Consider the following 15,692-nt stretch of genomic DNA (forward strand, 5'->3'; position numbering starts at 1 on the left):
AAGAAGAATGACAAGGCCAAACAACCTCCTCCTCTCAAGAAAACTTTTGTGAAGGAGGGAGATGGTGCTTCTAAGGAGAAGAAGAACAATGTGAAGGGTGGTGATGTCAAGAAGGGCAATGCCACCCCTTCCAACAAAGCCAGTGACTTTAACCCTTCTTATGTGTTATGCCGTGCTAGTGATGGGCATGTTTATGCTAAATTTGTTGGTTCTCCTTATGAGTACATTGAATGGTCTATTTGGGTTCCTAAGACCCTTGTTACTAACATCAAAGGATCCATTACAAAATGGGTACCTAAAACCAAGCATTGATCTCTTGTAGGTGTTTGCTTCCGGTGGGGGATCATGGTTGCTCGATAGTGGAGCCACAAATCATATGACCGGAAGCAAGGACTTGGTGGTGGACGTGCACAAGATTCCATCTATTCCCACCAATGTTGAGTGGGGTGATACCTCGTCTTCCAAGGTATTGGGTCTTGGCAAGGTTGTCATTTCTCATGATCTCACGATCGAGAAAGTCATGCTTATTGAGTCCCTTGCATACAATTTACTTTCTGTTTGTCAACTTGCACTCATGGGCTTTGCCACATTATTTGATATTGATACCATGGCCCTCTTGTGGAGCGAGACTCTTAAAGTAGCATTTGTTGGGCATGTCGAGAACGGTCTTTATGTGATTAACTTTTTAGAGCGACCCACTAAGACCGTGACATGCCTAATGGCTAAAGTTGATGTGGGGTGGCTTTGGCATCGCCGTTTAGCCCATGTCAATATGAGATCTTTGCAAAGTCTTCTCAAGGGGGACCATGTCCGTGGACTAACAAACGTTAGCTTTGCCAAAGATCATGCTTGTAGTGCTTGTATCGAAGGAATGTTACATGAGAAGGCTCACCCTCCCACGACTATCATCTACTCGAAGAGACCCTTGGAGCTCCTTCACATGGATCTCTTTGGGCCTCCATCCTTTGATATTCTTGGGGGTAGGAAGTATTGCTTGGTGATTGTCGATGATTATTCAAGATACACTTGGGTATATTTCTTCAAGAGGAAGAGTGAAACTCAACAAACCATCATCGACTTTGCAAATGAAGCTCAACGTCAACATGATGCAAAGATCTTGACAATAAGAAGTGACAACGGCACCAAGTTCAAGAATTACACCTTGGATGAGTTCCTTAGTGATGAGGGCATCAAGCATCAATATTCGGCAGCATACACCCCTCAACAAAATGGTGTAGCGGAGAGGAAGAACCAGACGTTGATGGACCGTGCAAGGACCATGATGGTGGAGTTCAAGTCTCCCTACAACTTCTGGGCCGAAGCCATCAACACCGCTTGCCATGCATCCGATCGGCTCTATCTCCGCCAAGGCTTGAACAAGACTCCATATGAGATACTTACCGTTAACAAGCCCAACCTCAAGTACTTCCGGGTGTTTGGTTGTAAGTGTTTCATTCTCAAGAAAGGTGTTCGTTTGTCTAAATTTGAGGCTAGAGATCATGAGGGCATATTTTGTTGGTTATGCTACAAACTCTCATGCTTACCATGTCCTCAATAAGTCCATGAGACTTATTGAGGAGACGTGTAACGTGGAGTTTGATGAGAATAATGGCTCCCAAGTGGAGCAAAGTGGTACTTGTGATGTAGGTGATGAAATTCCTCCCCAAGCCATAAGAAGAATGGGTGTTGGCCATATCCTACCCATTGAGGAACCCCTTGTGGCTGAAGGAGAAGTACAATGCTCCACTCAAGTGGAGCCATCACCAACCCAAGACCCACACGCTTCCAAAGAACAAAGTGAAGGCCCTCAACCAAGTGAACAAGATCAAGGGCAAGATCAACCTCAAGATGGTGGTGAACCACCAAGTGATGCCCAAGGTCAAGTTCTACCCTCCAAGCAAGTTCAAGATCAAGAGCAAGCTCAAGATCAAGAACAAGCTCAAGACGACGCTCCAGATGATCAAGTTTCCTCTCCTCGTCTCTCTCCTGAGGAGGAATTGGAGCGTCGTGCTGCTAAGATGGCCTCCAAGCTCACAACCAAAGATCATCTCATGACGAATGTGCTTGGAAGCCTAAGAAAGGGGGTAAGCACTCGTAGACAATTAGCAAATTATTGTGAACATCACGCGTTTGTTTCTTGTGTTGAACCCCAAAAGGTCTATGAGGCGCTCAAGGATCCGGATTGGCTCAATGCAATGCATGAAGAACTCCACAAATTCGAGCACAACAAGGTGTGGAGATTGGTGCCAAGGCCATCGGGGGACCATAATGTCATTGGAACCAAGTGGATATTCAAGAACAAGCAAGATGCTCACGGGATTATTGTTCCCAACAAGACTCGTTTGGTAGCACAAGGCTACTCCCAAGTCGAGGGTATCGACTACGGTGAAACCTTTGCTCCCGTTGCTTGCCTTGAATCTATTCATTTGTTGATTGCTTATGCTTCTCATCATAACTTCAAGCTGCAACAGATGGATGTGAAGAATGCTTTTCTTAATGGTCCTATTAATGAGTTGGTGTATGTCAAACAACCCCCGGGGTTCGAGGATCCCTATTTCCCCGATCTTGTGTACCAACTCGACAAGGCACTCTATGGCCTTAAACAAGCCCCACGTGCATGGTATGAGAATCTTACCGAGTTGTTGCAAGATCGTGGGTTTGAAATTGGGAAAATTGACCCCACTCTTTTTACTAAGAAGGTCAAAGGGGAGTTGTTTGTATGCTAACTATATGTTGATGATACTATCTTTGGTTCCCCTAACAAAGCTTTCAATGAGGAATTTGCCGCTCTCATGACCTCAAAGTTCAAGATGTCCATGATGGGAGAGTTGAAGTTCTTTCTCGGGTTCGAAATCAAGCAAGGAAGATAAGGCACCTTCATCAACCAAGCCAATTACACTCAATACATGCTCAAGAGATTCAAGCTAAGTGATGTCAAGCCGGCCTCCACTCCAATGCTCGTCAAATGCCAACTTGACATAGATCCCAATGGTAAAGCGGTGGATCAAAAGGTATATCGCTCCATGATTGGCTCCTTGCTTTACCTTTGTGCATCTAGACCAGATATCATGTTGAGTGTGGGAATTTACGCATAGTTTCAAGCCGCACCTAAGGAAAGCCACTATGTGGTGGTCAAGCGAATCTTTTAATATTTGGCTCATACCCCAAACTTTGGCTTGTGGTACCCAAGAGGAGCCAACTTCAACCTTTTGGGCTATTCAGACTCAGATTGGGTGGGAGACAGAGTGGATAGGAAGTCCACCTTCGGAGGGTGCCAATATCTTGGTTTCTCTTTGGTGAGTTGGTCTTCTAATAAGCAAAGTTGTGTGTCTCTCTCATCCACCGAAGCAGAGTATGTGGATGCTGGTAGTTGTTGTGCTCAACTTCTATGGATGAGGCAAACTTTGAAGGATTACGGTGTCATTTGTGACAAAGTGCCTCTTTGGTGTGATAATGAAAGTGCCATCAAGATCTCTCTCAACCCGGTGCAACACTTCAAGACGAAGCATATTGAGATTCGGTATCACTTCATCCGGGATCACATTAGGCGAGGGGAGATCAAGCTCAAGTATGTCAACACTCATGATAACCTTGCAGATATTTTCCCGAAGCCCTTGGATGAAGCAAGATTTCGCGAGTTAAGGCATGAGCTAAATATCATTGATTCAAGCAATGTAGCTTGAACTCTTGCACATCCCACCATACTCAACTTGATATCTTGTTTAGATGTAGGCATGGACATAGGGGGTGTGTTGTTCTCTCAGTGAACTCTCCCTCCCCCATTACGCATAAATTGATCAAGTCTTTCACATTAGCCATTTTTAATGGTACTTGTGCTTAAAAGATGAGTTTTGATCATGGGCCCAAGGTTAAAATCTTCGCGGTGCCATACCTCCTGACTCAAACATAGGTGGCATCGGCCACCGCCCTCTCTTGGAGAGGAGTGTGTTTCTTGTCTTCTCTTTGGTGTTTTTTTGCCTGTTGTTTGCTCTCTCTTCTCATCGGTTCTTTCTCCTTCTTGAACTAAGCCCTTTTGTGTCTAGTCCTTGAGTTTGTGGCTGAGCGGTACTACCGCTGGTGGTGCGCAGTACTACCGCTGATGGTCATCAAGCGGTACTACCGCCCAACCCCATCGGTACTACCGCTGCGGGGCGGGCCTTGGGGGTTATGTCGGGGCAAGGGGAGTTTTCTTTCTCCCCCATACCCATTCGCACAACCCACTCGTCCTCTTTGTCTCGCCAGCGCCGACTCGCCATGGGAGGGCTTCGGCGGGCCGCCGTCTCCGAGCCATCCCTCTCCATTTCCTTCGGTGGAATCGATCCCCACCTTGTCCTCTTGCCATGGATGCCGGTATTGCCCCCGTTCCCGTTCTCTCTGTGCCTAGGTTTCAAATCTAGACTTTAGGGGCCTAGGCGTCGCATTTCTCGATTTTTGGCTAAATAGGGGCTTGAGTAGGATGCAGAAGGCGTCTAGACTGTTTGGATTGGTATTTGGTAGGATTATTTTTGAATTTGGCATCCGGTAGTGCCAGATTTGTCCATGGCAGTAGGGAACCGTCGTTTTCCCGTCTGGAGTGGTACTACCGCTCCCCCGGAGCGGTACTACCGCTCGGGCAGTACTGCCGCTTCCTGATCGCGGTACTACCGCTGGATGCCCACTTCAATCATACTCGTACCAAATTTCAATCCATGTTTTTTTGGTGGCTTATGCTCTTTCTTTCATGTTGTTTCTTCTATCCGTGTGTTTGGTTCCAGGTGATGGCCCTTCTGAGCAGCATGTCCGTCGTGTCAACCCCGGGTGTTCAACTTCAAAGCGTTATCGCACCTCTGAGACAGGGGCTGCATCCTCAAGTCATCAACATCCTTCTCAACACAAGAAGACTATTGCAAACAAGCCGAAGCCTAGGGGTAAGACTGTGACAAAGATGAATGCCAAGGAGTTCTGGGAAAGGCGTCGCCGCAACCCCTATGCGGAAGATCAAGAACCCACTTTGGTCAATTGCCCGTTCTGGAACCGCTTTCAGTTTTCCATCCACTTTGATATGATCAAATCAAAGAAGAATCTCTATGTTGATGTTCACTCCATCGACATTGATGTTATGGAGAAGGATCCTGCTTACTTTGGCGAAGCCCTTCAGATGTGTTCTCAGCTAAACATCCTCATGATCATGCAATTCAACAAGGACTTTGATGTTGATTTGGTGGCTCAGTTTTATGCCATGGTCCATCTTGGAACTAATAAGGAAAGGACTCTGACTTGGATGACAAATGGCAAGCTGCTTTCTGTCAAATGGAAGGCCTTCATGGAGTTACTTGGAATTGAAGATCAAGGACTTGAGAACCCAGTTGGCTTTCACCCTCACCGCAATGCAACTTCTACTCACAAGCAAGCTCTCTGGCCCTACTATACTTTGAAGATTCACCCCGAAGGAGACCTATGAGTTGCCTGCTTTTTTGGACATCCTTCATCACATCTTCCGAGAGACTCTCTTCCCATGCATTGGCAACTTGGATATGGTTCACTCATTTATCGTGGATATGCTTCTCTTCTGCCAGCGTGAGAAGGAGGAAAACACTGGAGAATCCTTGGATATCTCTCATGTCATGTGGTCTGAACTAATCTCAGCCATCTTTGAGTGCAAGTGCCCTATCTATGGTCTGTTCATCATGTTGCTAATTGAGAAGGCTTGGGCACGCGTTTATCCTAATGTTGTGTGGAGACTGGAGAGTTAGTCTCTCATGAGATCAAGCGTCTGAGGAAGAAGGAGAACTGGGGCACCCCGGCTCCTAAGTCTGGGATTCCATCTGGGGCTGCTGACATGGAGACAGAGGGTGAGGCTGATGCTGACGATGATGTGGATTATGAGCCCTCTGGAGTGGAGCCCTCATGGGCAAAGATGATCAAGCGCAAGATGAAGAAACTCTTCTACATGGAGTCTCATGGACAGTATATGGCTCATGTTTCTCAGAAGAAGGCCAGGAGCCATCACAAGGATCTCATGCGTCAGTTGGGTGCAATAGTTGCCAGTGGATCTGAGGGAAAGATCACCGATGAGGACGAGTGGGTTCATCAGCACTGCCCGTGGACCGATTCAGACACCGAGCAGTTTCCTACCGATGACGGCGGTGCAGACGATCCCGCTGGGATGTGATGCTAGAGATCCTCAGCTTGCTATCACCTGGAGCCGTAGCTGTGCTCCTTGCCTTTTTGGTGTCTTGATGCCAAAGGGGGAGAGAGTCTAGGGTTTTGTCGTTGTCGAGTTGTGAGCCTATGTTTGTGTGTCTTGTTCGCCTTGTCTTTCCTTCTCACAAACTCTTTTCTCGTCTTTTGCTTTGGTTTGGTTTGTGCTTGTGAGACCTGGTACCCATTCACATGGTGTGAGACATGTGTTGTGCTTGTGAGACCTGGTACCCGTTCACATGGTGTGAGACATGTGCTACCTTACCCCTTGTTATCTATGTTTGTCGAGTACTTTGCTAGTATGTGAGTTGCATGCTTATCCTGTTAAATATCTTGCTCACACCTAACCTACTTCATCCAAGCTATATGTACCTTTTACTTGTTGCTTATGTTGTCGGACTATAAAATATAGGGGGAGTGGTGATCCTATTGTGTGTGCCTTACATTCCAAAGGCACCTCTAATTAGCTGCACACATTCAGGGGGAGCCCGTCTATATTTTGTAGTTCTCAGTTTCGTTTTACTTTCATGTCCTACCTTTGTGCAAATACCGGGTTGTCATCAATACACCAAAAAGGGGGAGACTGTTAAGGCATGTCTCTCTCTATGTAGTTTTGGTGATTGATGACAACGCTTTTGCAGACTAATCGTGTGCATTGAGTATTTCAGAGATCCATCCTTTGGCACGAGATGATTCCTTCCCCTAGGAGTTTTAAGCAGAGACGGTGTAGCTCTTTCGTTTCAGTTTTAGTGGACTTGTTTCGTAGGAGTCACCGTGCTATCAAGAGGGGGTCCGCATTGGTAAGGCTAGGGTGGAATCAACACGTACACATCCCCTTTGCACCCAAAGATCCTTCCCACTTCGATGGAGGATCCCTCCTTGCTTCCTGAGAAATCTGGTCTCAGGGGTATTACCGCGGACCCCAGCGGTAGTACCGCTCAAGAGCCATAGGCGGCAGTACCACTGCGCAGCGGTAGTACCGCCTCGGGGCTCTCACTCATAGTACCGATGTTGTTCTGTGCACCTACCGCCTCAACTCAAAGGTGTCGCCTCTCGTGTCGGGTTTTGCAGCACTCACAGCAGTAGTAGAGGCGGTAGTACCGCTCGCAAGCGGTAGTACCGCCCCTACCACCGCTGCTAGTATCGCCCTGGGTCCAGATCCTACTATGCCTCTAGCATTCCCTATTTGCATAGCAGTACCGTGAGGGGGAGCGGTAGTACCACTGATCCCAGTAGTAGTACCGCTGCCCCCAACGGTAGTACCACTCTTTGCGGGGCTGAATGGGGGGGTAACGGTTGGATTGTTTTCCCCCTTATAAATGGAGGTCTTCTTCTCCAAGTTGACCCACCTCTTCCTTCCCAAGCTCCATTGATGCTCTAAGCTCCATTTTCGCCCGATCTCTCTCCCTAGACAATCAAACTTGTTGATTCTCTAGGGATTGGTTGAGAGGGCCTCGATCTACACTTCCACCAAGAGGAATTTGATTCCCCCCACTAATCCCTTGCGAATCTTGTTACTCCTGGGTGTTTGAGCACCCTAGACGGTTGAGGTCACTGCGGAGCCATAGTCCATTGTGGTGAAGCTTCGTGGTGTCCTTTGGAGCCTCCAATTAAGTTGTGGAGATTGCCCCAACCTTTTTTGTAAAGGTTCGGTCGCCGCCTCCAAGGGCACCAATAGTGGAATCACGGCATCTCACCTTGTGCGAGGGCGTGAGGAGAATACAGTGGCCCAGTGGCTTCTTGGGGATCATTGTGCCTCCACACCGACGTACCCTCAGAGGGAAGGAACTTCGGTAACACATCCTCGTCTCCATCGGTTCCACTTTTGGATATCTCTCACCTTTACTTGTGCAAGCTATATTGTGTTATATCCTTTGCTTGCTTGTGTGCTTATTGTTGTTTCATCATATAGGTTGCTCACCTAGTTGCATATCTAGACAACCTACTTTGATGCAAAGTTTAATTTGGTAAAGAAAAGCTAAAAATTGTTAGTTTCCTATTCACTCCCCCCCCCCCTAGTCAACTATAACGATCCTTTCACATCCCTCAAGTCATCTAAATGATACATGATCCAAATCAACTAAACCATGTACGATCATCATGTGAGATGGAGTAGTCATCAATGGTGAACATCTCTATGTTGATCATATCTACTATATGATTCACGTTCGACCTTTCGGTCTCCAGTGTTCCGAGGCTATGTCTGTACATGCTAGGCTCGTCAAGTTTAACCCGAGTATTCCGCATGTGCAAAACTATCTTGCATCTGTTGTATTTGAACGTATATCCTATCACACCCGATCATCACGTGGTGTCTCAGCACGATGAACTGTCGAAACAGTGCATACTCAGGGAGAACACTTATACCTTGAAATTCTAGCTAAGGGGTCATCTTATAATGCTACTGTCGTACTAAGCAAAATAAGATGTATAAAAGATAAACATCACATGCAATCAAAATATGTGACATGATATGGCCATCATCATCTTGTGCTTTTGATCTCCATCTCCAAAGCATCATCATGATCTCCATCGTCACCGGCTCGACACCTTGATCTCCATCGTTGCGTCGTGGTCGTCTCGCCAACTATTGCTTCTACAACTATCGCTACCGCTTAGTGATAAAGTAAAGCAATTACATGGCATTTGTATTTCATACAATAAAGCGACAACCATAAGGCTCCTGCTAGTTGCCAATAACTTTTACAAAACATGGTCATCTCATACAACAACATATATCACATCATGTCTTGACCATATCACATCACAACATGCCCTGCAAAAACAAGTTACACGTCCTCTACTTTGTTGTTGCAAGTTTTACGTGGCTGCTACGGGCTTCTAGCAAGAACCGTTCTTACCTACGGCACAAAATCACAACGGTGATTTATCAAGTTTGTTGTTTTAACCTTCAACAAGGACAGGCCGCAGTCAAATTCGATTTAACTAAAGTAGGAGAAATAGACACCCGCTAGCCACCTTTATGCAAAACAAGTTGCATGTCTGTCGGTGGAACCGATCTCATGAACGTGGTCATGTAAGGTTGGTCTGGGCCGCTTCAGCCAACAATACCGCCGAATCAAAATAAAACATTGGTGCTAAGCAGTATGACAATCACCGCCCACAACTCTTTGTGTTCTACTTGTGCATATCATCTACGCATAGACCTGGCTAGATGCCACTGTTGGGGAACGTTGCGTGGAAAAAAAATTCTACGCACACGCAAGATCTATGTAGGAGATGCATAGCAACAAGAGGGGGAGAGCATCTACATACCCTTGTAGATCGCTAAGTGAAAGCTTATATAACGCGGTTGATGTAGTCGTACTCTTCGCTATCCGATCATGATCCAACGAGCTAGTACCGAACGGACGGCACCTCCGAGTTTAGCGCACGTGCGGATCGATGATGTCTCCTCTTTCTTGATCCAGCAAGCAGGAGAGGATAAGTAGATGGGATGACAACCAACACGACGGTGTGGTAGTGATGGTGGTGGTGGAGCACCGACAGCGCTTCGCTAAGCGTCACCGGGACGAGGCGGTGGAACTACGGAGTAATGGGAGAGAGAGGGGCGCCAAGGACTTGTGTGTCCTCTTGGGGTGCCCCCTCCCTTCTATATATAGGTGGAGGGGCATGGCAATAGCCCCTCCAAAGTTCAAGGCGCAGCCAAGGGGGAGGAGGACTTGGAATCCAAGTCCAATCCTATTCCTACTAGTAAAACGCCCGTGCGTTGCCACGGGCTTTCGAAAAAATTTAAGATGCTACTCACAGAGCTAAAATAACCAAGAATAATGCCGTCTCAACTAACTCACATTTTTTTCTTGACAATCAGCTAACACACATCATACTATCATACTATCAAAGCCTTCCCCACCTTCGGCCATCAGTTGGCCATTCACAAGAGGGCGACGGGCGCGGGTGCTAGACTTGGTCATCTACGGCGTTGCGGCAGCCGAAGATCGAGTTGGACGTGGGGGTGTAAGGAGGGAAACAAGCACGCAAGTAGCTGCGGCATTGTGACGGGTAGTCATGCCGCGGCCTTTACCTTTTCCCAGGCAACAACTAGAGGCCACCACGCTCCTCGGCTCTCCCTCCTCTCTTCCATGCCTGGCAACAAGATGGGACGAGATAGAGAGGAGGCAACCAAGATGTTTTTCTATATGGCGACCAAGATGCTTTTGTTTACTCGTGCCACGGATTCTTTACAGCCCCACCCTCGAGCGATAAATTGTCTCTTCTTTCCAAATTTATCTTCTTTTGCTGCTTGGTTTTTCATTATTCTCGTCAAACAAGAATTGCCTTGCTATATAACCTCGTCAAACTAATATCATACACTTTTATGGATCCACTAATATGAGTTCGTCATTATTTCGTTACTAAAAAGTATGGAACTCTAAAATGTTAAGCATCATGCTACACCAAATAATGTGAACTGATTGTATAATCAAACAATTTAATTCAAAATTATAAGATCTTAGGCATTTAATTACAAAACCAATGTGTTTGTGTTGAATGTTATGTTTGATCACTTTTGCAACCAAGTTCTCTTGATATATGTACACCAATTTTAAAGAAAATGTAGAGTAGCAGAAACAACCATTTCTCCCTTTTTCCTTCTTCTAAAACTCCAGTAATAGACTAATGATATAGACTGCTCTATTTCCTTTAGATGTAGGGTCCTCCTTGATTATGATGTAGGGTCTCGTCGGGCCATCGAAGCCCCTCCATCGTCACTCCCTCCCCCATAACTACATCCTCCTCCTTGAGTCACCGCGCCAACCCCATCCCGCGTTAATCTGAGCGCCCGGCAGTTCCCGAGTGTTACTCACCTGGTCTCATGATGCGCGACTCCGTCACTAGCATGCCCTTGCACCACCTCATGCATGCCCCCTTCACCGACCAACAGCGGCCACAGACGAGGTCAACAGGCACTAAGCCCTTAACCACCGCTGCGTGCGCTACTCTCCTTGCAACAGTGTATCAATTTTCTAAATGGTGTATCAATTAGCTCTGGTGTTCTACTTATGGCTGAAAATTTTTGTCTTTGATTTTTTATTTTGACCCGATTGAAATTAAGTGGTTGCAATGAAAAAGAAAATTGAATTAGATTACTTCACTATATCATACTACTAATCTATTCTAAGTAGATTCAAAGATAATATAATAGGAAGACTCTAAAGTACCAAATTCTTCAAAAACACACATAAGAGAAACTTAGATAACTGTGAACTCCAAATGCCTGAACAACGAATCAAAATTATAGAATATGCACAAGCATGAGCACAAAAACCCAATTTATGGAGCCCAGGAAAGGTTTCATGGAGCAAAAATATTCTATTCTACATAATGATCTTTGCTCCTTGGGACTCATTTATACGGGTTTTCGCTTTGCTCTGACCTAGCATGCTGACCAGTCCCCCATATTTTTGTTTTAGCTCTTTATCTAGCTGTTTTTGTCAGTTCGATGAAAATATATCATCCTGCGAGTAATATTACAAACCGGTGGGGTGCTACCCCCCAGTTATTCTTCAACAAAAATGGCTTTATTAATTCTTTTCCAAAAAAATCGTTGACAACAAAAACTAACATTCATGGATACATTTCCACTTCAAACATCAAAGGGTATAGATGTTTTCTACTTCAGAAACCATATGAGCAATGAGCTTGTTATTATAATTCTGAAACCATATGTAATGTAGTATTTAGACTTTCCAATACTCATTGCCAGTTGGAACGGTCCTTTCTTAGTTCCACGGATACTGCAATTGCAAATGCCATGTCAAACTGGACATATCCAATTAGGATTGCCCTTAGTTTCTAACACATTCTCAATATACTTGCAATAATTATAAAGTGAAAAGGAAAAAACTTCACACACATAAAATAACCCAGTTGTAGGGTACATGCATTAAAAAACATATTCATGGATAATATGAAACAAAATGTATATGAAAATTAGTCACCATGTACAGGACCGCAAACACAAAAGTACATGGATGGTATTAATATTACCTTGTATTAAAAGAAAGACTGCAACATGATATATAAAATGACCAAGCAGTAGAACTGATGGCCAAACTTCTCAAAATTCTAGTAAGAATTTTTTGGGCAATCATAAATAAAATAAACAAGGCAGTAGCTAGTCCTTTGCAATGCTTGATTGTATACATGATACCTTGCCCTCTTACAATATTATTCTTATCTGAATCCACGAAGACGCTATCCTCTGTAGTCCCCAGCTCTGAGGTAAACCATGTATTCTTCTCATCATGTGTTGTCAATCCTGCAAAAGATACATATAAATCTCTCTCTTTTACGGGGTGTGTGTGTGTGTGTGTGTGTGTGTGTGTGTGTGTGTGTGTGTGTGGTGTGGACCTGATATTTAAAGGTAACAAATTAGCCTTGTTCAAAAGAGTATTGTTCTCTTGTCAAGTTCCTTTGCATGTACCTACTATGGATAAGTCCATGCCATCAGACATGAAAAGGTTAAAGAATCCGCAATAGTACCATCTGTTCACATACTAAACTTTTCTGCTAAATGTTAAATATATAAAGATCTATCCAAACGAAATAGTATGCACTTGTTATGGATCAGTAGAAGTTAGAAGCAGCAACACCACTGACATTACGGATCACCAGAAGCAAACCATGCACGAACAGACAGAAGAAGAAAACTCATAATTTGAGAAAAAACTATATGTTGAGGCCAGCCAAGATGTATACTGCAAAAAAGGTCCAACAGTTAAGTGATATTTCCAAATAGTGCCAATTCTAATATCTATATATAAAAAGCCTGTAACAAAAAAGTATATCAATGGATTTAAGATGGAGGAGGTATTTTAAATGGTTGGCCTCACCGGAAATAGAGGTGTCGGCTTGTGCTTGACACTGATATGATAGTAAGATAGCAAATAAATCAAAGTATAACATATTTGTAATATCAAACTGCAGATTAGACTTAACATTAATAAGAATTCGATGCCACATTAGACTTGACATATTTGCACCTATAATTTAACAATTAAAGAATTTGATGCCACATTAGACTTGACATGTTTGCATCTATATTTGTACCTCATAACTAATTGAAGATTGGTTTTCAAGTTGCTTTTTAGCAGTCATATAGTCTGCATTTGTTCAAAAATTATGCATCTGGATATAATGAAGTGATTTTGGTGGAAAACATACCTTGTAGTTCCGTAAACATTGTTTTGTACAGCTTGCTAGAGTTATCCAGTCACCTCCGCTTGACCTCAGAAGTCATAACATAGCTTGTTTTCTTGAGATATGTATTGAAAGTAAGGATTATAAAATTCAGATAAGCCATTAAGGCTAGCCAAAATTTGAGTGCAGGCACTATGCAGCGTGAATAGGCAAGTAATAGATGCACATGCTCACATCCAAGTTTGAAACTGAAACAGAAGGCACCAATTCATTAATTGGAATGCACCGATCTAGCTATAGCTTCAGCTCCATAGATTACATCGTACTATTTGACATAGCAAGATCAAAATACCAACATCCATCAGTTCAACCTGTGAGGTCGGTACTCGTGCCATGGTGTCTAGGAAAATATGGGCATCGAGGTCTGCAGAGCACATGGTCGAGTGTAGTGGCCAAACCGCTGTCAGCCCGATCACGACCTAAGATACAGTGTGGACCTGCTGGAGGGAAGCCCAAGCGCAACTTGGACGATGGCGTACTTGGAGCCGGCGCCAGCTCTCCTGTCCCTACGGCAGCGCACGACCTGCTCCTCCGCCATGCATAGCCTCCTCCTCCATGGCCTTCGCTTCCCTTCCAAGCGGCTGCCAGCGCAGCCGTTGCTCGCCTCCAGATGGTGTGTCCAGCCACCGCTGCACGAACGTTGTGGCCTGCCGTTCTCTAGATCAGGCCTCTAGATCAGCCACAATAATTCACCTAGATTTGGACCACAGGTGTGCTACTGCCGCCTCCTCAAGCGCATTGACCTGGCACCGATGAAGCAAGCGTGCGTCGAGGAGAAACAATCATCAATTCATGTCATGGAGTACATTGCACAGTGCGAAAAAAAATCACCTTCTTCTATCCGTCTCCTCAATCCAAGCTCGGCACCATGACTAATAGCACATCCAGCTCACAGCCCGCCAAAACTTGCACAACAAACAAACAATGAAAATCATTAACTTGTAGCAAATCACTATGGAGATATGTTAAAATAAACCCAAAGTAACAATGGAAGAACAAATACACATCACTTGTCATTGTATATTTGTGATGACACATGTCAGGTCACCCTTGCTAGATTCTTGCTGGAAAAGTCACTTTCAGAATTAGTTTCTTATGAACATCTCCGCAAAAAAAAATTCTTATGAAAGGTGCTATGACACATATCTTACATATCCCTCATTTGCATGGTCTTCCTCTACTCCTCCCTAGTTGAATCCATGTCTTCTCAATATTTTGAGATCAAAACTATTTTATACCATCAGTTCAAATATCAATTAGACGTATGTAAATTCGCTGTTTTGATGGAAACATAAATTAAGCAATAATAATTAGCCAAATACTCATGTACATTGTCATGATTAAAGCAAACAAATTGCAATTCATTCACCAGAGTTCGTCAATTTACACAAAAAAGAGCATCACGCCTTATCAAAGTACAACCTTGTGGAGCAAAGATCATATGCTTGTGGTCAAATCGGACACCAATTTATCCTTTCTAGACATAAGACGTACTTGCATCTCCTGTGAACCTTATCATCACAATCTGGAATGTTGAGGAACCGGTTCATTAAGTTTGCAACCAAACTATAGAAAATCCGTTCATGATCTTAGGAAGAATTTGATTTCCTATTTGACTATTAAACTGGCAAGTTAATGATGTATGCAATCAAAAGAAAAATCAGGCTCTTCTAGGATGAAGGCATGTACCTTTAGCAATGGCAAAATATAAAGATCTATGGAGGGGAGGAGGAGCCACCAATAGATCTGCACATGAAGAAGCAGAAGGAGGAGCCACCACAAGATGTGCATAGGAAGGACCCGAGTAGGTTGCTGGCAACATACTTCTTTAATATAGGAAAGTAAGAATAATAATACCATTGTCTTCTACTCCCTCCTTTCCGATTTACTCGTCGTGGTTTTAGTTCAAAATTGAACTAAAACCACGACGAGTAAATCGGAACGGAGGGAGTAGTTAGCTAACTGAAAATAGATTGCTAGATGGACCCTTACTTCTACAAACCATGCATGTAAGATGTAACCACAAAACAAGAAACAATTCGAGCAAACTGAAGATAGATTGCTAGATCGGTTAAACGATGAACACAACTGCCATAAATCACATCAGAGCATGTAACATACTATGAGAAATCATTCATAGATTGGCTGCTTGTACTTCATTCAGAACTCACAAGCACCAAGAGTCAAATCATGGGCGTTGGTAAGGTTCAAAGCTTCAGACTAATCTAAAATATCAGCTCCATATCTTTTGTGAATGTGTGATGCGTGCCTTAGGACTTCCTGCTGTC

At 44.3% G+C, this 15,692-nt stretch overlaps 1 long non-coding RNA gene across 1 annotated transcript; it reads right to left on the reverse strand.

The window, feature by feature from the left end:
- Positions 1–13,579: 13,579 nt before the first annotated feature.
- LOC119305068 lies at positions 13,580–15,212 on the reverse strand. Its single transcript, XR_005148536.1, has 4 exons — positions 15,094–15,212; positions 14,792–14,929; positions 14,236–14,309; positions 13,580–14,147 (listed from the first exon to the last, which is right to left on the reverse strand). It is a non-coding gene; the product is annotated as an uncharacterized LOC119305068 (long non-coding RNA).
- Between the last annotated feature and the right edge of the window lie 480 nt (positions 15,213–15,692).

This window comes from Triticum dicoccoides, chromosome 5B (genome assembly GCF_002162155.2).
Source record: "Triticum dicoccoides isolate Atlit2015 ecotype Zavitan chromosome 5B, WEW_v2.0, whole genome shotgun sequence".
Lineage (NCBI taxonomy): Eukaryota > Viridiplantae > Streptophyta > Magnoliopsida > Poales > Poaceae > Triticum > Triticum dicoccoides.